General features: G+C 49.1%; 1 protein-coding gene and 1 long non-coding RNA gene across 2 annotated transcripts in view; one reads left to right on the top strand and one right to left on the bottom strand.

Moving 5' to 3' along the window:
* The window catches only part of CASZ1 (castor zinc finger 1), a 187,432-nt gene extending 164,911 nt beyond the window's left edge, over positions 1 to 22,521 (bottom strand). Inside the window, exon 1 of the mRNA XM_062593431.1 lies at positions 22,399 to 22,521. The gene's annotated coding sequence lies outside the window, so the exon portion shown is untranslated. The remainder of the gene's footprint in view (positions 1 to 22,398) is intronic.
* On the top strand, positions 21,836 to 22,953 carry LOC134150004 (uncharacterized). Its single transcript, XR_009960562.1, has 2 exons — positions 21,836 to 21,875; positions 22,564 to 22,953. It is a non-coding gene; the product is annotated as an uncharacterized LOC134150004 (long non-coding RNA).
* Positions 22,954 to 27,274: the final 4,321 nt, after the last annotated feature.

Raw genomic sequence — 27,274 nt, 5'->3', positions numbered from 1 at the left:
GCAGTACAAATTCTCTGTTGTTTGATGCTGTGAGTACTTATGCAAATGCCCTACTTTCCTTACACAAACCCTTCCTTGACTCTTCATGTGAGTAAAGAATATATTTGAGTGTTTTCAAGATGAGGATCCATTTATATTTAAAGCTCCATTACTGATCAGGAGGCAAAGACTGTCCTTAAGGTGGATATAAATTATAGTTATACTAATTTTAAGGCCCTTAGTCTCTGCCTTAGTGATGTAGTGGAAGAGCTTTAGAATAAAGAAGATTCTACTCTCACAGCAGTTTCAACTCCTTTTTTTCCATGAACCAAGACCTATTCCCCCTCTCTCTATATATGTGTACACGTATGCATATTTTTTTTCATACATGCATATGTGCATGTGTGCTTCTTCTCCACATGCAGGTTTGAATACTTCTTTGAGGTTTAACACTCTTGCACCAAAGATTGAAACATAAAAAAAATCAAAAATCATTTTCCAAGCAACTACCACAGGCATTTCCAGAAGTTACATCATATAATAAGTCATGCAATTAAACTGCAATGAAAAAAAAACAAAGACGCCCCTACTATTTGCTTTGTCTTTCAAATAATCTATAATAAAAAAATAGAATGCTAAAATGGAAGAACCTCTGACTAAAGCTGTGCTGTAAACATTTTTTTCCTAATGAATTCTACCTCTTTACTCCCCTGAATCAGCAGAGCTGGATGGATTTTCTCTCCCCTCTTCCTTCTCTCTGTATAAAAGGATGTACTGCTGATAAAACTAGTAACCCATGAAGATCACTTGCCCGAGGTGAGATGCCTCCTGCCAGCATTTCTGCTCTCCGGGGGCTACAGCCTAACACCCTTCCTCCTCCCGAGAGGCAGCGCCTCGCTCTCCGAGCTGGCCCACCAAAGCCCACGGGACCTGCTGCGTTGTACAGGCGACCCGGCGCACCCAGACAGCCGCGTCCGTCTCGGGAAGCCAGGACCGCACGTGCCCGCGGCTCTGCGCAACAGCGCGGCCCTGCTCCTCCGGAGCGCCGGCAGCTGGCAGAGGCTTCAGCGGGAGCGCTAACTGTTAAACACCTCCCCGAAACGGGCGCCCAGATCTCGACAGGCTGCTCTTCTTTTTCAGCTCCACCCTCTATCTCTACTTTTCCGCACCTGCAAACGACATCCCTTCAAAATCAAACCTTTCATTTCATGTATACTGAGATTGTACCATTTGATGAAAGGTAACTGTAGTTCATACAAGGACAGGAGAACAGGAAGGGGTTGTCATTTCCCAAATAATGTTGGGAAAGGAAAAAAGGAAACAGAAGAAGGGTCACAGATGGACCATGAAAACCACGAAGGTCCTGGACTAGAAAAGACACACACACGCAAACGCTTGGGCAGGTCACTGGCTCCAGCTCAGTAATGCCTGCAGGAGCAGGACTCAGCGGCACCCAGAGCCGGGACAGAGTGGGGCAATTCCGTCCCTTTTGGTATCTGGTATAAATTTGGATTTTTACATTTGCTACTCTAGGTAACAAATTAAATTTGAATTTAAGGTAAATTTTAGATTTTCTTATATAATTTATTTCTCATCATTTATTTTTCCCAATGTACCTTGTCTGGACAGTGACAGAACCAGTTGGTTTCCAAACTAGCCCTCAAAGCCATTATATCTGGAATCTAAATATTGCAGAGAAAGCCTAAATTAAATTTAAAATGGAAGTCAATAAAATGCACAAGAAAACAATAAATGGGAAACCGTCTCAGTCACGGTTTTGTCTTGAAAGTTCTTCCTCATCTGTATAATAAAGAAAAGTTTGGTCTAATCAGTAACACTATTCCTACTCTTTCCTGCTAAAAGGGATTTCGGTTTTTAACTAAGACTGTGTTTCTTTAACGTATAAAATGAAACGATCTTCAATGAAAGTTACATTTGGATAGCATTTTTTTTGCAGTCCGCTGCATTGTATTAAGAAATCAAAGACCTGTCTCGTACGAACCGAACATCACCCTCCGCTCACAAGGGCGAGGCGCGGCCCAGCGCGGCGGCGAGGGCAGCGCGGCCCCTTCCCTCCCCTCCGGCGGCCAGGAGCGCCGCGGCCGGGCCCGCCGCCGGCGGAAGCCGCCTCCCGCCCGCGGGACACCGGCTCAGGGGCACTCGTAAACTACGAAACAAAAGCAGAGCAGCCCCAAGAGCTCCCGTGACTATCTGCAGGCAACTGGCAGTGCCACCTCACCTGTCTGGGCAAGGCCTCCGGGCCTCTGCCACGGGAGGGAAGCGCTGCGCAGTCACTCGGACAGAGCCCAGCCTGCGCAGGCCGCAGTCCGACCCTGCGTCCTCGGAGGCGGCCCGGGCAAGCGCTGCAAGAAAGCGACTCGGTAGCTCCTGGTTTACAAGCCAAATGAGAGAATCGGCCCAAGCCGACCCAAAATGACGGTCACCGGAGGCCGAGGATTCCCAGGCGGCTGCTCCGACCGTTATCACTATGCCGCGCTGAAGCACAAGACAACGCCAGGCGCGAGGCTAATATAGCAGATCACCCCCTGGCTGCCTTTTAAAATGCTTCTGATTCAGAGGCTGGAAGCTGGCAGTCTCACCCTGGACAGATCGGCCACTATCCAGGATTTGGAAAGGCTCATGTCCCTTTCCTGTGCTTCTTGCCAGACCACGGATGAGCCTCGTGTCTCCCCAGTGCAGCCGACCAGCTCGAGGGTTCTCCTCCGTGGACCGGACTGCCTCCATCCTGAGCCTGCGACGGGTGAAGAAGGGGCAACAACTTTGGTCAGGGTATAGCAGACTGCCGTAACAGCAACGCACCGTGCAGCGCTCTGCCGCAGCTCGAGTTAACAGGCGCACAGCTCCAGCCCACCGTCCGGCCCGCTGAGCGTGAACAGAGAAGGGCTATGAAACCTGGGAACAGGCAGCTGGAAACCGTCTGAGAAAGCAGGCCCGAGAAGGCACTGGGGGATTTGACACCTTGTCCTCCTGGTCTGGTAGACACTTCCAGCCACCTCAACGTGCTCGTCATGCACCCTCCTAACCTCAGGTGTGCGACAGGCACGCAGAGACAAAAATTGCCAATGACAGGAAGAAAGAGAGAAATGAGGAGGGCCTGGGAGAGCAGGACACATGGAGCAAGAGGCGGACAAAGACCAGAAGGCAGGTGACAGGTACGGCAGCGCCCGATGGCAGAAGTGACAAATTAGAATTGACGGTGTAGCTCAAAATACTGTGGGAAGCCACCCTGGCCCAAAGAGCAAACCCTGGAGCCTCAGGCTCTGGGTGTAAGCGTGCAGGAAGCGCTAGTCCCGGAAAGGGCTGGCGAGCAGTCACACCGAGCAAGGCAGTCTCCTTCGGGAGATAAGGGATGCCTATGTACCTGGGCTTAAAGAACCAAAACAAGAGACAACCAAACCAACACTGACATACATAAACATGCAGAAACGGTGTTAAAGCTAGAGTCTCCCAAACCAAGCCTCAAACTAGACAAAGTACCTTAGCCCTAAGTCTGAGAAAAGCCGAGCAGAGCTGATGCCTGCTGCCACGCTCGGTGCCTGCCCAGCGCGGGGGCAGAAGGCGTCCCCAGAGCGCAGATGCCCACCCGCAGGGAGCCAGCCTCAGCCTCCCCGCCCGTGCCGGGACTGCAGGCCACAGAACAGCGCTCTTAACTTGAGAAGGATTTTAAACACCAACCTAGCTCTCCAGGTTAAACAGCATTTCCCATTTCCAAACTTGGGCTTTCCACTTTCCTTGAGAATCATGATGAACCGTGAACCAGGATGAGTCCAAAACACTAGACTGATAACACAACAGAAAAAGAGAGAAAGCTTGTGGGCATGGGGGTTCCCACGGCTGCCTCCTGCCTGGAGCCAGGAAGAGCAGTGCAGGGAGATCAAACCTGCCCTGCAAAGTCCCAAATCCAAGTCATGCAAATTCCAGACTTCCTCCAAGCACTGATACCAACACCGGGACTCTGACTTCATCAAACGGATGAAGGAAATGGAAAATGGAGGGGGGGGCCTGACTGCCTACACACACACACACACCCCACCCCAGGCAAGAGAGGGGGTGTGAATAATGGAGCCAGTTCAGCAGCCAACAGTGCTCAGGGTCGAGTTGGTAATCCTCTTTTTCCATTTCCGTTTGCTATTTGATGTAATTATAGTTTTTGATTGAAATCCACCCGGAGTGTAACCCCTCTGCTTAATGCACTGCTTAAATCCTTGGGTACACAACCGCACTGCTCCCCAGACTCGTCTGGAATAGGAAACCATTTCAATGCCAAAAATAAGTCTTTGCTTTCTTTGGTAACGCCCTCAGTCTTGGCTAAGCCTCTGCTACATCCACCGAAGGAGAAGGATAGGGAGCTTAAGCGGGCTGCTTGATACCACCACCGGCTAGTGGCTTTGTGCTAGAGGCTGAAGCTGCGAGAGGGTTTACAAACTTTTGCTGCCTTCGTTAATGACACTAGGAGATGATGTATAGCGGTAAGAGCATAGGTCCTAGAACCTGGCCTCGACTTCCCCAGCAGATTTGCTGCCAACAGAACCATAAATGCAACTAACCCAGAGTGCCGTCCTGCCTGCTCACGGGGTAACCCTGGTTTCTGTCCCGAAAGGCGTCTTGAGGACAAGGCAAATAGATGACACTCATAATCCAGAGGAGAGCTGGGAGATCTACCTGTCTGTACGATCAGATAGACAGAGCTAGTTTTTCCTCTCCAGCTCACTCTGTACCACGTTGCCAAGAACGCAGGGCAGCAGCTAGACCAGGAGACCAGACACCGAACGAGCGTGCTGGCCACGGCAGCCTGCCGAAGGAGCTGCCCCCAGCAGCGCGCCTGCGCCGGCAGCAAAATCACTACCGCTTGTGGGCAGAAAATGCCTCGGAACAAGGAATGTTTGGGGAGCCATCGCTCCCCTCTGTATCTGAGGGAAAAGGATCCTCCGAGGCCTTCACACCAAGATCAGTACCTCGGCCAGTGTGCAGACGTCTGATGTGGTAGGGGAAACATATGATAAATACACAGACTTGTTCCAGAAAGCAACCTATCCTGCCACACAGTGCTAGAAGACCTCAGGAAAACACAGAAAGGCAGAATTTCACTGAAGATTCAGAAAACTATGTTAATCCACCTATATAGGAGAAACCCAGCACAGTTCCCTTCATGCTAAAGCCGCCTGAAGATTGATGTGCAAGGTGAACATGATTAAAAAATAGTAATTCAGAGCCTTAACCAGATTGGGACCTCCTGGATTTGAAAAAAAAGTGATGTTACACCTCCTCTCCTCAGCCTCGATTTGCACACAAGGAGAATGAAGCCCCCAAAGTTACCCTGCAAGATTTTCAGGCCCATTAGAGAAACTCAGAAAACTCTGAGAGCTGCTAACCTTTGGGTGCTTCCATGCCCTGAGACACCTGCCTCCCAGGGGCAGGCGGCCAACTCAGCGCACGGCCTTTGGAACCAAACAGCACTCTCTGGACCCAATTCTGTGCAGTTTTGTCCTTTATAGCATCATTTACCTCAAGGCCAAGCAGTGGCAAAACTGGGATCAGAAGAGCAGGAGACTGCAGGAGGCGGTCGTTAAACCCGACTCTTGGGCTAGAGGAGCCTTCGCTGGCAGTGCCGTGACTCAGCAGCGAACCAGGGCAGGCCGCACACGGCTGCGCTGGGGAACGGAGACAGAAGCAAGAGGAAGGGAGAAGTGCAGGCAACAGGAGACGTGGGGCTCCTTGGGCTGGAAAGTAAGAGCTGCCCGAAGCCCGCACGCTTCTAGGAACTATCTGCCACCGGGAGAGCAGCTGTTAATGAGCGGACCCTGCTTACCGGCGCCCCTCTGATCAGCGGTCAATACACAGCCAGCCTCGGGCACAAACTCGGCACCCGCTGGCACATCTTCTGCCCCGTCCGGCCCCTTCTTGGCTCGCACAGAAGCTGCAGCAGGTCATCAGCGGAGAGCTGCTCTGCAAACAGCTCTCCCCACTCTGCTCCAGCCCTTCCTCCCAGTGGGCCCAGGCAGTCAGTGCTTTTTCTCTCCGCATCAGATATCTCTCTCTGAAATATTCAGATGATTTGGTTTTGTTCTTTTCTCCCCCACATCAAATCCTCCCCCTGCTCATGGAAGCAGTGGATTTCACCCAGGCACAAGAGGCTAATTTACACCCTTCAGGGTTTAAAATAGCAGTGGCGTAAATGAAAAGTCCAATTTCTTCAAATTTGCATTGTAAAACCATCCTTCAACTTCCTTGAAATAAATTTTACTATTTTATTAGTGCAAACAAAATGGTAATAAAACACTAATACAGCGCCTTGTATCCAGGGGAAGAGCTAAAATTAACATAGACCGAGCAGTGTTTGCTATTACATTCAATTACCTTTTTACTTGAGATTTACATTCTCATCCCCTTAATCTCCATAGTGGTGGCTTTGAAATCGTTCCCCACAGTCTTTCCTGCGTTTGGAACAGACGGTAGGAAAGCCGCTTGCTCGCCACCGCCGCTCCTGCTGCCGTGCCCCGGTGCCGGCCTCTTCCCCAGGGGCCCGGGCAAGCTCCCCCGGAGCGTCTCCGGAGAGCCGCGGCAGCAAGCGGGTTCACCTTTCCTCCGCTAGTCTCACGCAGGCCCCCGTTTCTAAACTCCAAACTAATACACCAGCAGTAAAAATACAGCCTGTGTTCCACAGTTGCCTTTCATCCGGCACTTGAAACCATTCCTTAATTCTCAGCTACAAGCAGCACTGCAGACAAGTTTTATTATCTCCATTGTACAGATACAAAAACTAAGGCAAAGACTGAGCACCGGAGTCTGAACAGCGTAGTGGCTCCCAGCGTAAATCTGCAAGAGCATAGTTGGTAGTGGCAGTGTTCTCCTGGGACTCGCTAAATACCAAATCTGCTCTCGACTTGCTTAACCAGGACCTGTCCTGGACCCACAGATTCAGCAGCATGCTCAGCAAAGAGCCGTGCCACGACCAGCTGATGAAAGTCAGAGAGCACCTGTGCTGGAAAGAAACCATGCTAAGGACACAAATCCCGGGAAGTGCAATGCAGGGTATCCACTTCCCCAGCACCAGGGGAAAAGCTATAATTAGCAGCATCTCGGGATTTTTTTTTTTCCTTAATATACTGGGCAGGTCAGTGCTTTTGGCCATTATCAGAAGAACGGCAAGGCTTCAGTAAGACACCGCGGGAAAGCAGAGCATCAGACAGCAGCAGTCCAGCTCCACACAGCAACATCAATTCTCTGCTCTTCTTTCTTCCTTTTCACGTGCTGAATATTGGACATCTCCCCTCTTACAAGCCAAGTCAAAACGTTTAATCACTCTTTGGAGAGCGTGGCCAGCTTCTGCCTGACACGTAATACTCACAACTTCGTTCACTAATTTTGATACAGCACTTTGCGATGCCCAAACGAGATAACAAGAGCTGAATTAAGCAGTGTATAATTTCTTTTCATCCTGGCCAAGACTCGACAGCCTGCCATCCCAACCCACTCACTCTCCAGCTATTCCGGCATTACAGGAGCACTGCAACACTTAATGCAGTCAACAGCTAAGGCGCAGTAAAGGACATGTTGAGAAGGTATCACCCAGCATCCCAAACAAAAGCATCTCCTGAGAAAAACAGTTGTCTTGAGTGGCTCTGAAGCCCAGCCTGGCTGTACTGACTATCCAACATACAGACTGCCAGCGGCCAGCAGAGTCGTGGCCACCTGTCTGGCAGGAGGAGGCCTCGAACCACTCTAACAGCATTTCCAGCTGCGCAGGAGCACTGTGTGGCCCTGGTTGTACCCAGTACAAGCACCAAGCAACTGGCTGTAACCACCCTGCTGCAGTACACCCCCGCCAGAGCTTTCACACCAGGAGGTCTGAAAGAAGGAGCACTGCAGGGGATTCAGCAAGGTCCCCAGCACAACATTCAGGTAACAGCCCACTAATAGCTACTACTGACGTGGCAGGAGCTCCTACTTCGAATGCTGGTCTTAGGACGTGATGAGCAGTGCTCCAGGTGATCCATCTCTTTGTACAGAGCAAAAGCCTAGATGACTGGCACCCTACACCTCCTCTGTGGCAGGCTGAGGAACACTGGCTCAGGAGATCACTGAAGAAGCCTCATCTCACATGCACAGAAACTTTCAGAGATTTTGTGCCAACAAGAAGATGCTGCTCACAGAGGTTTCTGTGACTGGGAGATGTATTTCCTAGCACACGGTGGTGCTAGGAAACTCAGGAGTTCCCAAGGCAGTATTCCTGACAGCTGCCTTCAAGGTCCTCTTCTTATCCAAAAGTCTTCCAGTTTCCTCATTTTAATCCATGATTCACACTCCTATCCTGTAAACAGCTGATTTGTCTTTCCTCTTGAAAAGCAGGGGCCCTTCATCCTTCCCCTCTACCTACCAAGATGACCCATTCATGCAAAGCATCAGTCTACCAGATACCCCTACAACAAACGATTAATCCTCCTCATCCAAATCACAAATGTGTGCACTGGAAACCTTTCATCCATCCTCCTTCTAGAAGGCAGCATGCAAGGGCCCTAGTTCAAACAAAATTATCACAAGTTGCCTGAGTAAAACAAAACAAAACAAAAAACCCAGAAGAATAGGAAGAAGAAACCTGAGCAAGAGCATCAAGTTGTAGTTGGTTTCAGCTGGTCTTCTGCCCCTTCTTTTCTGTTCTCTTCCTCCCTCCCCCCAAACAAAAGGAAGTTTGTTGTCAGGCTCAAACATTTCCTGGGCCTTGTCCGAGTTCCACCTTGTTTTCTTTTTCTTTTCTCCCCGCCCTGTATAAATAAAGCAAAAATCAACTGGCACCACCTGTGATGAAAGGACAACTAAATGCAGAATTTTATCTCCCTCCCCTTTTTTTCACTTTTTCTTGGCTAAGAGTTTTAGGTAAAGGACAAAAGGTATTGTTGGGTAAGCATAATTCCAGCATCTGACTCACACCAAGACACTAAAGCACTGGCTGCTGATGGGGTAAAGGAAGCCAAGCTGCTGCTTTGCTAAATGCAGTGAAACGCCAGCAGCACCACTGCAAACCCTGCCAGCCCCAAAGCATGAGGGGCAATAAAAGATTCTTGTAGTGAGAAAAGGTGCACAGAAATCAAATAAAATCTTGGTACAAAGATCTTCACCTAAGAAATTTCAGGAGGAAAGGCCATAACATAGAAACGGCTGGATGTGCTTCTCCCTGAAGACTGTAAAAGACTGTGAAGGTCATAATAAAGACAGTTACAACCCTTCCTCGTGGGAGGGGAAGGCCCAGATGCTTTCTTGAGCTCTCCATCCAGGCCTATGTTTTCTGATTTCATGACACAAGTCAGACCCACACACAGTTAGTCCTATAACTGGGTTCCTTCCCTGCAGACTGGAAGCTCTTAGAGGCAGGGAGCTCGTATCACTCTTACGGCTCTAAGCACAACAGACTGGACCAGGGGCTTCAAGGCAACACCACAACACAGATAATCGTTAACCCATTTCTGGCTGCAAATTAAACGGTGCCCCACGCGGGTACTTGCTCAGAGCACATTCAAAAGCACGCTGTAGACCCTGCTACTCAATGGTGCATTTGGGGGAGCTGGAGCACCGGCAGTTTGTTTATTTTACAATGCACTTTGGTCGCGCTCAGTCGCACTGTCAGCCTACACCCGCTCACTCCCCGTTCTCCAGGCTGGTAACGGAGAGTACGCAGCAGGGAGCAGGGCCTTGGCCCGGCTCTTTTTGGTTGCAAACAAGACATGTGTCTTTGGTTCCAGACCATCAATACTTTGGGTCAGGAAATTTCCCCTCCGTGAGCATAGTCAGTTCAGCAGAACGAGGCAAGGTGCTCAGGTGGACCTAGAAAGGGCAAACGTCTGTGTTGGTCGAACCTGCCAACGCAGCACATCTCCTTCGGGAATCCACACTTGTGCAGGGTGTCACGCTGCTGCTAAGCTTCCTTAAGGCAGACATAGCCCTGGCCTCTTTCAACAGTTCTGGCATCATTTCATGGCAGACCCTATGACACACGGAGGCGGCTGAGAACAAGGAATCATGCTTTTCCAGGAACAGAGAATCCAGATTTTCTGGTTTATACATTTTGCCATCTGGATTTGTTTTGCTGTTCATAGGGTAGATCACCAGAGATAAGGAAAGAAAAAGTAAGGAAGTATCAGGGCAGTGGCAGCCCCAATGGGCTCAGATGAATTTCTTGCATGTCACAATCTCCTATTTGGGCAGAAATTTGAATGTGTTTTCCAGCAGCAACACAGATAAACTGGCATCTATTCCCCCAGGGGCTGTTTCAGCTCTGCTGCTGCCTAAGGGTTCTGGTAACATAGTAACAGAGAAGCTTGGACATGCTGGCTCTCAAGACTGTCTCCATAAGGACATGGCAACTTCTCTGCCACTTGCTTGGCAAAAACGAAAATGAGGTGAAGTTTCTTAATGGTGAAGCCCATTAAAAGAGCTTATACACTAGCAGCTTAGTCCTTGAAGCAGCTGCAAGGCAAGACTGCATGGGGAAACCCTCCACAAACCTCCAAGCACCACAGGAAGGAACGAGCAGGTCATCTCCACATCACAGAGCTGGTCTCAGCCTGAAGCCTGTTGGAGCCTGTCCTCCAGGGAAAAACAGTCAGCATCGCTGCTCGGTGGTCTGCGACCGGCCCTAGCAAGCTGTCCTTACAGTCACAGGTAGGACCAGAGCCCTCTCCCCAGCTGTGCAGTCTAGCCCAAGGCTCGAAACTGGCTTCCAACACTGTTGGATGTCCAGGTATAGAAGGGCAGCTGAGGACCAGAGCAGATAAGGGCCTGGAGCCTAACGATTACAGCCTTACAGCCAGTAAGAGCAGCCCAAGGAGCGTGGCAGAGGGCTGCAAAGCCGTGTACATTCGTCCTCCCTTGCTCCCCCTAAGCCAGGCTGCTGAATTTACACAGCAAGGACAACTTGGTAAAGACAGTGCGGCGGCTGTCAGCTGGGAGCCTCTGCACACTAAGCTCCCGGTTAAATGTTTTCATCAAAACCAGAGCGAGAAAGTGCAGAGCAAACACCACCAATTAGAGGCTGGTATGAAGCGTTCCTGCCAGCAGATCTGGTGAGAGGGGCATGAGTCACCTTAACCCTCTGGGAGCCAAAGCAAGCGTAACACCACAGGGGAGAGGAGGAAGGAAGGCGGAGAGGAAAGAGCAAACCTCTCAAACCGCTTGTTTGCATCTACCCATTTTTGGTAGGAAATCAAGATCAGAAGTGACCGCTCACCATGTTCAGAGCCGCGTTATCCCCACAGGTTCTCTCCTCTGCTTAGAGACAGCACTTGCCCCTGCAGGAGCCTGAGCCAGGCACCCTGCCTGCTCCAGGAAGAGGACGGCAAGCTGGTTCGGACAGCCAGACCGCAGCCCAGGGCAGAGGCTGCCAGGGGCACATTGAGCTCGGGAGTCGTGGTCTGGGGTTGGCTGTTCCTCAAGTCATCCCTACCTTCCAAGGCTGTTCCAGCAAGCAGAAAATATCACATCAGTATTGCTCAAAGCTAAGGTGTCAGTGGTAGCAATATGGCCATACTCCCATGCCTCAGTCTGAGATAAAAGAAATTGTCTTAGACAAATACTTCCCCATCAAAAACATGATGAAGGATAGGAAGCAATAAGAGAAGAGCTGGGATCAGAAACAGGAAGGGATACTACTTTTCCCTCCTATTGCTTCTGCCTAATGCTGATAATAGTCCAATTTCTGAACGTTTAGGAGGTGATCAAAATTTAATTGCATACTTGGGCTAAATTCTCACTCAGTGCAAATAATGCACTTCTATTTGCAGCAGGAATCGGTGTCGACAAGCCAAAAGTTCAGCTTTCTAGGAGTATCACACGTTGCAACACTACAGGTGTTCAGAGAGATCGGTCCCTTCTGCAACAACCATCCCTGAAGTCAGAGTAAGGTTTCTGCTCTCGGTCACTCGAGGAAACACCCAGCGACTCCAAATCAGCACAGGACTGAGCAGACCCTGCAGGAAACGGCCTTGGACTGCGAATGGACCAAATCCTGTCCGCGTGGTACATGATCCAGCAACGACAGTTGTTGGAAGCTTTTTGTATGCAAGTCTCCATTGCCCCCATCAAGCTCCCTGCGTTGAGGTGATGGGAACAGCCTGGCCTGGGAGAAACAGGAATGGGGCAGTGGATCTGCAGCTACGCAGATGAAGGGCCCATTCACCTAACACAGGGGAGCTAAATCTAAGCAAGGATAAATTAATGCACGACCCTGTACTGGTGAGATCCCTTCTAATTCAGCGCAGGGGAGGGCTATGTGAGATCGGGTCCGGGCTCTGGCCCTCCGTAGCTGCTTGCGTTCAAAGCTGGGCCCCCAGAAGCTGTGAATTTCAAGCATACCATGACTACTGGAGCAGACGGTTTCAGATCCTGCTGAGCCAGCTTGTGGCTGTATTCAAAATTGAGTAAATTTACAGCTGTAAGCTGGGAGTTTATACAACCCGTAACTTGTTAGGGATGGCTGACCAAGCCAGAACGATCGCTCCCCAGCCAACAGGGCTCTTATTGGTTAGACCTTTGAGCGCCTGGTAGATTTTATTATTTTTCTTTCTTTTTTTTCTTTTGCACTAGAAAAGGCAGGGAGGCGGGAGAGAGATGAGGCTGAGAGCAGGAATGGAAACATCCTTTTTGTTCCCTTCCTCACCAAAGGCAAATTTCAATCCTCCATGGATTCCTGGCCAGGGACAGTAGCACAGCCAATGACCATCTCTTTGGACAAGGCTGTAGTAGTCTCTCTCACTCTGGGCAGAGTCTACCGACATGAACAGCCCCACAGGACCCCATAAAGTACGGCCAGACTTAGCAAGGGTGCTCCTACTGCTGGCACATCTTGCACGGAGACTCTCCTCTCCCGCCATGCCCCCACTACTGTCTCCCATGTGCAGCAGTGTCCAGAGCCCAGAAATGCCACCCCAATCCAGCCCGGCTGCAAGCAAACCCAGTCTGAGCTGCTGGAGTTTGGGGCAGGAAATCCAGTGCCTTCCTTCAATTCCCTTTGCAAGGGCAAGCAGCTGGAGCAGTATCGGACGTGAAGCGATGCGAACCCGGACTCACAGACAACGGTGCGAGGAGCCTGCCAAGTAACGGGCAACTGCAGGCAGCGCGTATAAGCCAGGACGCCAGGAGCCCTCTGATGGGAATAAAACCAGCATCATTTGCTGTGCCTGCAAGTGTGAAAGCTATCGAGCCAGAGGAAGCACCGGGCTTGCCTGCCTAACTGCCTCAGCCTAAAATCCTCTATTTTCATTACAGCACAGTCTCAGCTCTCGTCTGAAAGGCATGTTCAGGGGGAAGCCCAAATCTGCTCAAACTGCACAGAGGCTTGACCAGGGGTTAAGGAGCCCTCATGGGACTGCTTGAGAGCAGGACTCAATTTTCCTTGTGAACACAGACAAGGACAGTCGCAGCAGCTTCAAAGGTACATACACGCACGGGCACGAGGTGCTCAAGCATGATGAGAGGGACCGTATACGTACCTCAGCCATTACACAGCCACAGACACTCAATTCCCCATCCTGGACAGATGCAGTTTATCTAGGACACGCCTGAGGAGCATTAACAGGTCTCCCCTTTACCCTCCACTCTGTCCTGAATACGTAACAGCCCAGAACATCAATAGTTTACATGAGTTAAAGAGCCAGCTGAGGCTTTAGGGACTCACTCAGGCAGGATAAAAGACTCTTTTAGTATCCAACCCCCATGTAAGAAAATTAAGTAAATGGGGACCTTTGGCGAAGTCTTACACAGGAGACTGGAAAAGGGGAAATTTCCTCTCCTCCTGCTCTGTGAGCAGGGGATCACACCGCCTGCTGCCGCTCCTACAGTTTAAAATACTTAAGTCCTCCAAGGTGCAGCTTAATTTTCTTTTTTAAAAAAGAAAAGTGTCAGTCTAATTAGATAAATCCTCCAAGCACGTGGCCCGGAGTTCGTCATGGAAATTAACCTCCTTGAAAGATCACAGTGACTGAAATAAGAAACTGTGTGTTTTGGCATAGTGCAGTGAAATGGGAGATGCAGGCTGCATTTCATATACCTTCTCTTTCATAAACCTGCCGCGTTTCATATCTGCCCTACTGGCCCTTAGCTCGGCACCAAGACTTTATCTCCGAATGCCTGTTTGCTGCTGAGAGGTTACAGTAACCCCTGGGAGAGATTTTGCTGGCTCACCAGCGTGAAAGGACACTGCTCCCTCGGTATACAGCTGGGCCAGCCTGAGGCACCGTGGAGGGAGGGGGCGTCACCGGCAGCCCTACGGGGAGGCTGCTCTGCAGACACAGCCACCGCCGGGAGGCAGCCAGGCCGGGAGCTGTTTTGCCAGCCCGACCGTGCAGCAAGCAGGCAACCCTCGCTCTCACTGGCGTGGGGATGGGCCGAGCAGGGCTCGAGCGAGAACCCTGGGAGCCACACGCCTCCATCACACAGCCCAGTTTGCTTTTATGCCGCTTACCCTCACGCCTTGTGATTCAGAAGCCCTACCTAGCCACACTGGGAAAGGTGTAGAGCTGGCAGATATACCACTTAGGAATAAAAAGCCCTGGTCCCTTTGCTAGCAGAAGCAAAATCAGGAAGCAATAAACCTATTTCCACTTGAGAGTCAACTGTAATCCATACTGTCAAGTCAAAGTCATGACCAGAACCAGACTCCTTTGTACTTTCAGGAAACATCGACCAGTCAACTCTTCTCCTAGCCCACTGAGCAAACGTGTGTCAGGGTCATGCTCTCAGCCCTTGTTGCCCAAGGATTTACCCAGGCCTCTCCTGAGTGACATTACACAACATGTTTTAGTACACAAGTAAAATTGGGCCCTTTGCAAACTTCCAAGTACTCCTTCCCCCTGGGGTGGGCACAAGGAGCCGCCTGCTAAGCCTACCAGTTCCAGTTTAAACTATCCTTTCAAGTGGTATTCAAAACTAAAAAGTCCCCCCAACACCCCTGGAGTTTATTTACCCCCCTGCTTCCCAAGGCCAGCGAATGCTAGTATCTGCAAAGCTACGCTTCCTCTCAGCAGCCATCTCCCACCACTAGGGCCTACCTTGCTTGCTGACTTTGCATGCAGAAGGATCAGGACCAGCCTCAGAGACCAACTCTGAGGTGACTTGTCGTATCGTCATACTGAAATGACAGGTCTTCTGGCTCAGGATTTGGAAGCAACTCATTTTATTTCGAAATAGCATCATGGGTGGCAGAACAAAAACAGGATCACTTCTGGAGTGAAAACTACCCCAAAACATCCACACAGGCAACGAACCAAAGGCCCAGAACAATTAACAGTTCTGCAAACGCAGACCCTTTTACTACAGCATTTACACACAGAGCCTCAGCAGGTGGATGGCTCTAGAGCTCGTCCTGGGAATGCAAACTCTTGCACCTCTGGGTCCTATTCTAGACCAGCTCAATCACACGGGAAAGGTATTAGCCGATACCTCATCAACGGCCTGGGCAGAAGGAGCGCAAGGGGCTGCAGGTGGATCCCTCACTACAAGCGTCCATCGCGCCTCGCTACAACTTATTAGCAGTCTCAGCAAAGAGTTCAGAAGACAGATGATCTACCACAACTGCTTTCAGGTTCCCTGCTGCTCCTTCCAGCTCAGGGTGGAGGCATGCTGGAAGGACACTATCAGAGAAACCAGTACGAACTCAGCCCTAATACGGTTTCTTAGTAGTTCTCTGCCAAGTACATGCAAGCCCCACAGTTCTGCTTCTAATAACTTAATACCTAATAATATTAACAACATAACACTTAACCTTGAAGCCAAGCACCTGGACCCAGAAAATCAGCATTTAGCAAGACCTCTATCTCACTGTATTTTGCTTCTTCACCATGCCAGCTGACCAAAACTCAGCATCCACAACTCCCTCTGACCTGCTCCAAGCTACATGGAGTCATTTAAAAGGTTGAGCTCATGCTTCAGCCAGGAGCTATGAGCTGAACCAGAGAGACAGCATAGACTATGGGAGGAACAAAAATGCATGGGCCATTCTACCCAGCTCTTTAGGTCTGCCTGTAAGTGGACTTGAGATAAGAGACCAGAAAGAACGAGGAGGGGGCATCACTCAGGACTCAGCATCCTCCATTACACATCAGCAGCACAAGAAGAGCTCTGCCAACCCTGAAATGTTTTCCCAATAGCAACAAGCACCCCCCTATAAAAGGAGTATGGTGAGTTCTGCCAGGAGAGAGAAGGACTAGCAGTACAAGCAGGTTCCTGACTCCTTATCATCAGAGCAAGCAGCCTAGCCCCTGAATTCACTTCATCAGCGACTTCTTCTTTCTTATGTCCATACAGGCTCAAATCCTCCAACGCGATCACAAACACGCTGCCCAGCCAAGGAGATAATATAATATCTGAATCCAGAATGGATTCACGGGCATCTCCACGTTTTGCTGCCAGCCTGAAGTTTGAATAAAGGAGCCCACCAGAAAGAGTGAATGAACGTCTCTTTCGCAGCTGGCTTAAAGAACCATTCCTATACTTTAAGCCACCTAGTGTCCGAAGCTGTGCGCTCGGGATGCATCCTCCCCTCGCAAGGAAAGGTATGGGGAGGAGATCCTTTAGGAAATTCAGAGAAAGAGGAGGACTTGTGACATCCTGAAACGGAGCAAAGAAAAGGGTGCACAGGTCCAGAAGCCAGCTAGGCATCACCCCGAGCTGAGGAAAGGGGAACCAACCTGGAGGCCTGGCAAAGCACCCAGTTCAGTAACGCGTCCCAGGGCCAGCTCTCCGCCTCGGGAGCGCAGACCCTTCAGCGCGGGCTGAAGAAAATACGACAGCAGGCTTGTTTCTGCAACCAAAGTCTGGCACAGAATATTGCCATTAGAGGCCAATATTTCAGCCTCAAGGTCCAGCTGTGTTCCCTACCGTCTCTGGGATGCAAACTTGGAGACAACTTTCCCCGGCATAGGCCTGCAGAACAAAACCGAAGTGCCCAGGAGCCACAAGTCCTACTAACCCACGGCCGTCTTCCTTAAAACCACTTTCATGCACGTCTCCTCTCCTGCCCCTGCACCAGCCCCCTCCTCCTCGCTCTCTTTCTCTGTGTCCTCGAGACTCCTCTCACCTTGAGGAGTGTTAGGATTACCCAGCATTTACACTCAATGCTCCTCTTTATTCCTTAAGACTTATTAAGAATGATAATGAGCTCCAAAGCAGTGACACGTCTCTCTCTCCCCCTCTGTCGCTCTCTCTCTCTCTCTCTCTCTCTCTCTCTCTACGTGCCTTTTCCGTCAAAGGCACACAGGACAAATCCGACCAAAAAAAAAAAAAAAACTGACAATATGGATCAAGGACACACGAGGATTTATACTCTACAAATCCAGCCTTTTTTGTTTTTATTATTTCTACTCAAATTCCACCCCCTCCTCTTTTCACTTACATTCTCCCCCCTCTACCCCAACCCTCTTGGACTTTGAACGAGAAAGAAGACGACGACGAAGACGAGGAGAAGAAAGCTGCTTGCCTGGAAAACCTCGTTAATGTGGAGCTCTTAAACGGTTGATTAATTTTAGCAAAATTTACGATGCGCTCATGCTTTTCTTTGAAGCTGCTGTCTTATACACCGAAAGCAAGTTAACTTTAAGATCTCGCTCGCAAGCCCGCTCACCCCTAATTCCTGGATGCCCTATTTAGGCACACAAATATATAGAGGAGAAATACTGTGGCACAGCGTGGAAGCAGTCGCCCTGCCGGGTGCTCAAAGTGGTTTGATTCAAATCCCTTTAGCACAGCCTAATAGTCACAAGCTGAAAACTCCCAACTTCTAGCTATTTAACTTTCCATAAAGAACAAAAAAAAAAAATCACTCGTCAGTCCTTCAAAAAAGGAGGAGAAGAGAAGAAGCATTAACACCAATTCTGAGAAAAGTCTCTCCAAGTTAGATCTGTTCACGCCACAGAAACACCAGGCTCGCAGCTGCATTCGAAACATCAGGGTTCTCCCAAAGCCACCTTTAAACCAGCTATGTTTTGCACAAGGGGAAAACAGAGCCTAAGGAAACATAATATAGAGATTTATACGTACACCGGACTGTATTTCAATATTTCAGTCATCTCCCCAGCTTCCTCCTCCCCAGTATTTGCTTTTATTCTTTGTCTCCCTCTGCTAGACTCTCTTTTTCTGATATAGACATCAGGAGGTTAAGGGCTCAATTATCAAGTCTGTTGAATCCTCAGCTTCGCATTACTTCGGGGTTTCTCTGGTGCTCTTTGGAAACTACACTGCAAAATCTCTTTCCTTCTTGGCTTTTCCCCCCCTCTAACTTGTAATGCCTATTTCCTGTGCACCCCAACGTGTGAACCCCCACATCTGTTTCGCATAGATGGAGAGAAACCGTGTATTGGTTTTAGAGACAGAAACATTAACAAAAATAACCCTAAGAGTGCCTAGTCAGACTGAACCTGAAGCATTTGCGTTCTTGAAACCTAAAGGAACATCCACATGGAATTTACAGAATATGATTCGAGTGGTTCTAATTAGCCCCAGTCTGTGGAAAAATTGGAAGGAAGCGGTTCTTTGATTAATGTTACAAACCAGAAAGAAAACAGATTTAAAAAGTTAAAGTAGCAGCATTGTGGAACACCGAATCATTACCAGAATACATTTATGATACCTGCTTCAATCAAATGGGTTGAGGTTTTGTATTTTAGGTTTTTTTCCCATTCTGTTTTAAGAAAAAGAGAATACAAGATGCAAGTGAAAGCTTTTGTTTATGGAAGTGCGCAGCGCTTTTATCTCACGAGGAATTTATATAGCTGGACTGTGTATAAATCCTTCTGAAAATGAAATTAGCAAAAACAAAACAGGGGTGAAGGTGCCGGTGGGCGGGGGAAGAAAATCACCGCCTCAGTAAATCACAGGGGGTAACCAGTCCCTGGCTTGGGCAGATAGCAAATTCTGGTTTAATAGGAAGAAACAGAGTTGGAAAGGGAAAGGACAAGATTCATACCTGCAGCAAACTCTTGGCAAAAAAGGGGGTCTATTTGTAATAGGCTTTTGAAAGTCACTGTGCAAGTTTGCTTGGGCTTGAAAAGAAAAAGGAAATAAGTTTTTTTTTCCAGTTAGCTTGATTGTTTTGGGTGGAGCTCAAGCATGTGTGTATATATGCTGTATATAAAATTGAATTACTAATTCTTTCCTGGAAACTGTTTGAATTACAATCTGTAAGATACAAAAACACACCTTTATTTTAACACTGATTTTAATACAGATAGAATGATGGCTGCGGGGGGGGGGGAAGAATACTGGGGGAAATGTGTTTCCCAGCACACAGCAAAACCCTTAAGCAAAAATAATAATACCTCGCCACACATATACACACGCAGAGACACACACGCACACACTTTGCCCAGCTGCACAACCACCAACCGAACTGCAGCTTTCAGTGGCTTTTCCCTGTACCAGGCTTCACTCTGAAACTGCAAGAATGACAACGTCATGTGTGTGGAAAGCTGACACTTGGAGCTTTTAAAAAGAAATGAGGAAAAATAAGCTGTTGACTTCTTGGTTAAAGTATTTTCTTGTTCTAACTCATGTTCTTATGTCACTGGGCTAAAAAAAAAAGAGAGAGAGAGGGGGAGAGAGAGATATGACTTTCCTTGAATGATCTGTTTAACCTAAGCCAGAGGAAAAAAAAAGAAGTCATTAATTACTTATGTGAGCTATTGCTTCTGAAAGACAATAAACCTGCCTGGTCGCCATGGATATGACATATTTGCTCTGAAAACAACACAATAATTAGCAAAGGGGAAAGATACAAGGAGAATATGCAAACTCCTGAGTTTAAAGCCATAGTGTTTCTTTTTTCCCCCCTCCTCTTTTTACTTGTCAGAGTCAATTTTGTTTGCAATTCAAACCAAACAAATAAACAAAAGATTTTTTAACAAATATTTTAAAATGAACCCCTGCACTAGGGATCACACACACAAAAAAAGAGAGAGAAAAATTAACAAGAAGAAAAAAACATAGAATCTAGTATGAATTGATTATAGCCCACACTTTTTTTTTTTAATATACACATACACGCACACGTATATATGTATATACATGTGTATATTTGTGCATATATATTTATATGTATATACAGAGAGACACACATACATCTATGAGTTATACCAGCCACAAGCACTATTATCCTCCAGGTTTATTCTTTTATTTTTAAGACTAGTGTAGAAGCGCGCCGAGAGGAAAGAGGTCTCTGTTCTAGGGAGTCGGAACATTTTGAAGATATACTACGAGAAAGTACAAGGATTTTTACTGCGTTAAAAATGCATTGTGTTGGTAGCAGTTTCTTTGCAAACCTTTAACTTTTCTCCAGAAAAAGAGCAAAACAACATATTTGTTTTGTAGTGTGATCAGCCTGATCAACATATGAGCTTACTATAAGTTCTCAAATTTTAAGCCTAAAAAAAATTCTCTTTTCTCACCTCAATTACTTTTTTTAAAAGTAGTATCACACCAAACCGAAGGTAGCAATACAATTGATAAGTTAAGAAATAATGAAAATTGAGTCATATGCAGATACTGATCTTTAAAATAATTGACAAATGTTGCAGTGAACATGTTTTTTAGATTTTTCTCTCTCATTAAGATGAGACAAAGACTATTAAAACCTTCTCTAATGCAATAGCTTTCTGGATTCTGACCTTCCACATTTAGAAACCAAGTAATAAAAGCACCCTAACAAGCACTTTATCTTTAGAGATATTTGACTTTGAACCTATTTTAGCCTTAAAAAGACTTGAGAGGCATAAAAATAACAATATAGTTGCTACAAGTTTCTGTTGTTGTTGTTGTTTTTACTGCTAAAAAAAGATCTTTAGAACAAAATAAGCAGATTAAGGAAACATCCCCCTAATTTAACAGGCTTTTTTCTATTTTTTTAAAACAATAGTTTTTAGCTGGACTCTTTGATCTTGAAAGGGTTCTGCTATCTTGTGTGATGAGGGGGGAAAAAATGATCTGTTTTAAATGATGATGCAAAAAAAAGGATCAAAGCCCTGACTTTCTGTTAGCCATAATAAGCTCTGTCTCACACAAAGCTTCAACTTCAGACTTTAAGATATAAAATATACAGGAGCCCAATAAAAGCACTGAAAAGGTACAAAGTCTGAAAACAAAAGGGGACACTGCTCCTTTAAACGTTTTAGTGCATATGGAGTTTGATTTCTGAAAGAGATCAGTTTAACATCTCCATAGAAACCAGCAACAGATTATCATCAACAGAATAAATAACTAGTCTAATAAATTAAACAGGAGGCATAAGATCTGGAAACTTGATTACTTAAGTTCAGCAATATTCCCCCATAAACTCTCCCAAGCCGCCTTCAGGGTGGCTAACGAGGCGGCAGCGCCAGGCGAGCGCAGGGGCGCCGCGCAGCCAGGGGCGCACGCGGAGCGCGGCGCCCGGGCCGGCCGCGCAGCGCAGCGCACCGCGCCGCGCCGGGCACGGGCGAGCCCCGAGCCGCCGGCCAAGCTGCGGCAGCGAGAGCTGCTCCCGCGCCGCCGCCGCCGCCGCCAAGTTTCCCCGGGCGGGCGCAGGCAGCGCGGCCCCGCGCAGCGCCCCGCGCCGCGCCGCCGGCCGGGCCCCCGCGCAGCGCAGCGCAGCGCCCCGCGCCCGCTCCGCTCCGCGGGGCAGCGGCGCCCGGGGCCGCGCCGCGCCGCGCCGCTCCGCTCCTTTTTTGTCGGCGCCGCGGCGCTGAGTGACGGCGCGGACACCTGTTCCGCGGCCGCGGGGCCGCCAAACATGGGCAGCGGCGCCCGGGAGCCCCGGCCCGCGGCGCGCACGGCAGAGCGGCCCGGGGGCAGAGCAGGGGACGGGGGGGCTTCCTGGCTCCGGAGGGCAAATCAGCTGCGCATTCTGCAAATGCCACCGGGTAAAAATAACCTGCTGCTTCGCCCGCGGGCCGGGCACCGGCCCCGGCCCCGGCCCCGGCCCCGCTGCGGAGCGGCGCGGCGCGGCGCGCCGCCGGCCCCGACCACTTTGCAGAAACTTCCCGGCCCGGCCCGGCCCGCCGGGCGCCCCCGCCGCCGCCCGCCCAACTTCGTGCCCGCGCCGCCGCCCGCCGGTGCCGCCGCCCGGGCGCGCCGGGACCCCGGGGGCGGCGCGGCGGCAGCGGTTACCTGCGCCCGGCGGGAAGCGGGAGCACGTGCTGCCCGGCACCCCCTTCCCGGCTCCCGCAAAAACTCCTGGGAATTGCCGGGCGCCGCCTGCCCGCCCCGGCCCGGCCCGGCCCGGCCCCGGCCCCGGCTCCGCCGCCGCGGGCACCGCCGCCGCCGCCGCCGCCGCGGGCGGGCACGGCGCTGGGCACGGCGCGGGGCGCGGGGCGCGGGGCGCGGGCGGGCGGCGCCCACCTGCCGGCAGCGCCGGGGCGGCCGGGCGGCGGCGGCCGGGCTTACCTGCACTTGGGGCTGCTTTGGGTGACTTTCCAAGTCAAGGGAAATGTGTGTGCGTTTGGGATGGAGGCTGCAGCGCGCATGCGCCATCAAACTTGCCCTGATCCCGGATTTTTCCTCCTCGCGCTCCCCTTTGCTTTGATTATTGAATTTTCCTATTTCTAACAGGAGGGCAGGCGGCGCGCAAAACCCGGACTGGAGCGCGGCCACCGCCTGCCCCCGGCTCGCCTGGGGAGGGGAAGGGGGCAGCGGCAGAGCCAGGGACGCGGGCACGGAACGGACTCGGTCTCCAAGCACGCACGGCGTCCAGGCACGGGAGGGCACGCGCAAAACCCGGACCGGATCGCCCTGCCCTGGCAAGGGAAAAAAGTGTCCCCGGTTCCCAGACAGCGTGGGCAACTTCCTAGTTCCTGGCCTGCCTCCGGGCCAGGCTGTCTCTCTGCGCAACCTGTCCTCCTTCCCAGCAAGGCGCTGCAAGTTTTATAAAAATTTCTACTTTGCAACCTGATGACCTCTGCTCACCTTAGTTTCCTGAGATTAAACTGAGATCATGAATAACTACCCTGCATTTATTTCTTTATTCTCCAGCTGATTTCCTTAGGTGTAATGTTTAGTTCCCATTTTACAAACTTATAAAGTTGGCTACTTTTTTGCTTATATTCTTGGTCTGTATTTCACTCTAGTTTAGAACTACTCTCTCACTGCGTAAACAACTATGACAGTATTTTATGGTTTGCCAGTGCATAGCACTTCCTCCGCTAGCATCTGTCCATACGACAAACTTTTGCAGGTCTGGATGCTAGGGAACTTCAGGGGACTGGCAAGCGAGCCGACCGCATGGACTGGGTCAGCTCTGGGGTCCCTCCGCCGGGTCCGAGCCAAGGGTTCCCCTATATTTGCACGCATCTGAATTTCTAACCGTCCTGTATTATATTTGTGTATTAAGAAACTACTACTTCTCTTCAGCTCTGTCTTTTCTCTACCATCGCACTAAGCCAATTCATATACATATTATAATTAGGCGTGTGCGCTCTGTGGCCTCGCTCTGCCAAACAGTCCCGGCGAGACCCTTTCGTCCCCGGCTGCGTCTGCAGGGACGGAGAGCCCCCGCTCTCCCGCGCACCCCGCTCACGGCCCCGGGTGCTGCCTGCAGCCTTGCGGGCGCCTGAACTGCGCCCGTGGGACCGCACGCGGGTGAAGGCGTCGGCTCGCAGGGTTTGGGCCCTGGGCCCAAGCTGCGCAAACCTGCAAACTCGTGAATAACTTTACTCCTGTGGAGCAGGGAGCTGTGCGTCAGCACGCCCACGCAGCACCCCTTGCAGGAGCGTCGCGCCGTTTCCTCGCGCTTCCCTGTCTGCGTCTGTCTCCACCAGTTGCCTCTTGTCTGGAGCTTACACTGTAAGGTCTTTGGGGCAGAAACCACGGTTTTGTTCAAGGCTTGTAAGTGCCTTGCGCAATGGGCCCTGCTCCATGATCACAGCTCCTACGTGCTATTGCCACACAAATAAATAATAATAATAATTAATAATAATAGAGTAATACCTCTGATTTCAATGCGACTACTCATGTGAGTAAAAGTGACTCATATACATGAGTGTTTGCCGGACTGCTGCCAACTCTTGAGCTTTTATTGTGAGTCTTCTAATATTTGGTGTTCTTCTTTGATCCCCAGCTCCTGGAATGACATGTTTCTAGCGCTTGTGTTTACACAAGAAAGCTTGCAAATGTGGCCCACTGTTTCCAAAAGCCTCAGGAGCCAGAGGACAAGCAAGAAACTTTCAGCGAAATTGATTTTTAATATCTTTGGAGAAAATCCTGTAGTTTGGCAGCTGGCAGGGGGCCTGACTCAGGAATTTTGAAGACACAAGTTTAGCAATGTCAGTCTATTTAGTTAAATATTTAGGTCCCTGTAAAGAATGAACTTTTGCAAATCAGGCTGAATTTATAGTGAAGAGACTGTCGAAAATTTTCTGTCGAAATACTGAAGAGTGTTTAAAGTGTCTGTGTCTTTGCAGAATCTGGGCTTTTGCATATTTGAATATTGTTTGGTATTTGTGATTCTGCAGTTATTTATTTTTACCTGCTCACAATAAGAAAGCAGTAAATGGAGAAGAAAATGGGATAATTTAAGTAAATAGAACTACGTGAAATTGTTAGAATAACTGTGGCAAGTATTTATAAATTGCTGAAAGTGAAAAGACCAAACTTCTTGAATTCATGAGCTAGAGAGACACTGTCAGATTAAAAGCCATGTACTTCTAAAAGTAAATATTCCAGCCTCTGGTATAAAAGTATAAAAGAGCAGGTTGCAAGCTATGGATTCTTTCGCTTATGAGGCATTCCTTAAGAATGCAGCATTGGGAGAATAGGGCCCTTTAATTAAAATTGAATTGTTATTTTTAATTGCATTTACCTATTATTATTTTCTCCTTGTTCACTTTTCTGCATTTCTGTCATCAAAGTGCTGGATACAGGTTGAATGGTCTTCCTTTCACTTGGAAGTTAGCTAATTCTGGAGCACTGTGGGGCTGTCCGAGTTAGGAGGGCAGCTGGGTGCGAGGCGGGTGTTTGGCGGCAGTCTTGCTAACTGCCAGTGCGCTCCCAGGCCTGCCTTCTCCCTGCACGCGGCACGACTCCAGCACCGTAGAAACTCTGACGACAGCTTCGAGCCTCCTTCCGAACCACGCTTTACCCCAAAGCTCTCTCCACACTTGCTTTGGAGCCCCGTTCTTCAAGCTTATGTACCCTACAGCCCTCCACTTTTTTTGTCCCTGCCCTCCGAAGTTTGCCTGCACAAAGCCCCTGTTCAGCCCCAGTCTGCTCTTTGCCACCCTGGGTCCCAGTAAAGGCTGCTGAACGCATGGCTCCTAAACCAGATAGAACAGAAAGTAATGACACCTTACGCAGCCTGTTCTAGATAGAAATAAAATAATTTAGAAAATTGCAAATGATGTGTGCTTAACTATTTATGCAGCGTCTTCCTGTCATCAACCTAAAGCAATTTTACTTCCGTGTTGAACACTAGATGAAAATGTTTCTATAGATTTAACCATTGCAGGAGTTCCTTTTAAGTGGTGCAGTAATCTCTCTCTAGCTAATTTAGTGTTGTAATAAGGCACCACCCCCACAAGTCCTTTGTGTTCTTGTGTCAACACTGCCCCCAAACCATAAGCACTGGCATCTGCATCCATCATAAAAGTGGGCCTGAAACACAGAAAGAATAAGAAAGGAGCAGTATGGCCATCAGTGAAGCAATCCCAACAGGATTTTTCCAGTTCTGGACATACCAAACTTCACTCCGATGACCACCAAAATACTGCTTTGTTCCTCACCAAATCTATGCAATGGTTTAAAAGTACTGGCAAATTCAATAATAAATCTTCTTTACAGAAGCAGAGTCTGACACAACTTTCCTCATCTGCCAGTAGCTGTGAAGCAGCCAGTACAGATGTTTTCTTCTTGCCCCTGGAGGCTCAACTGCCCTCTGCTCAGGATCTGTTTTGAACTACATCTTTTGAAGAACTTTTTAGTTCTAACCAAAATGTCTCTCACTTTTGCTCTTTAATTTTTTTAACTATAAAGCATGACAGTGGAAACAATCCAAAAAGAAACAAAGAAACTTGGACATCACCATCATTCCCTTTCCCCCCTTATTGTTTTCTTTACCAGCATTTGCTGTTGCCAGTGGGACTTCATACAGTGTTGGTTCCTATTTTCACCATTTGCTGCTCACCTGAACATTTAGCAAGCCAACGGGGATACATTCCTAGTTCAGGTGCACAAGTTCATTGGTAGCTCAGGTTCCACATGTCTCTCCATCTCCAAACAGGTCTCCCAGTCTTTCTTTAGCTGCTGCAGCATGTAGCTGTAGCAGTGGTTGCTGCCCTTGGGGAGCCTGCTTGCTGCAAGCTTACTGCCCATAAGACATTTGCTGTATTGAACTACATATTTCAAATAAATTTCCACAGACTGAAATTATAAGCCACCTTTCCTGCTATTTATCATTCAGCAACCAGCAATAATAACATCCAAACTCATTATTAGATTGTTCTCTAAGTCAGCTGTCCAAAACTCTTGGTTAAATACGGAAATTTCTCTCTCAAATCCAGCTTTCTGAATGGTTCCCCCTTCTGCTCAGGGTCCTCTGATTTCCAGACTGGGGTGGTATGTCTGCAGCTTGTGTAAACACAGCACAGTTCTCTGTGGGGTGCAAAGACGCAGAAAGCAAGTATCTGTCATGTTCCCTCATGCACTGCTAGGAAGTAGTGAGATATGAGCATGATGAGGCAGCACAAGCCATAGAGAACGCAACTGAATAAAATATTTCACCTGAAGGACAGAAGCACTTTTGTTGGTAGAGCATGTAGAGTAGGCCTTTCTTGTAGACTAGACATCAATGTTTTTAATTCACACCCAGCACATATCCGAGAACACACTCCCATCCAGCTAAGTTGTGAATGCACAGCCTGAGAAAACTTTACTTACCCTTAAAAAATTACTCACACAAGAAAAATGATGTTAAAACAACACGAGGAGGGCCTGGATTAAAATGACAAAAGCACTGAAATTCAAGCTGAAGGCTCTAACTCTGTCCTCAGCTCACCCTCATGTGTCCTGGCTACTGCTTTCTTCAGAGGGAAAAACGGAGGCCTGCAAAAGGGGTTCCTGTCGCCCTAACGTGCGTGGCAACAGAGATCAGGCCAAGAGGCCCCACTCCTGCCTGCTCGGACCGGATGGCGCCCTTCAAATCAGGGCACACCACGCTCATTCCTGAACCGGGAACTGAGCGGGAGGCTGAGCCGGCTACCACGCTTCCTGGAGGCAGCCACCCTTCTCAAGAGGCGTCCACACTTCACCAAACCCAGCACAGGCCAAGGTG

Source organism: Rhea pennata, chromosome 22 (assembly GCF_028389875.1).
Source record: "Rhea pennata isolate bPtePen1 chromosome 22, bPtePen1.pri, whole genome shotgun sequence".
NCBI classification, from domain to species: Eukaryota; Metazoa; Chordata; class Aves; order Rheiformes; family Rheidae; genus Rhea; species Rhea pennata.
Note: the sequence above shows the minus strand (reverse complement) of the source record. Positions and strands in the feature narration are given on the sequence as shown.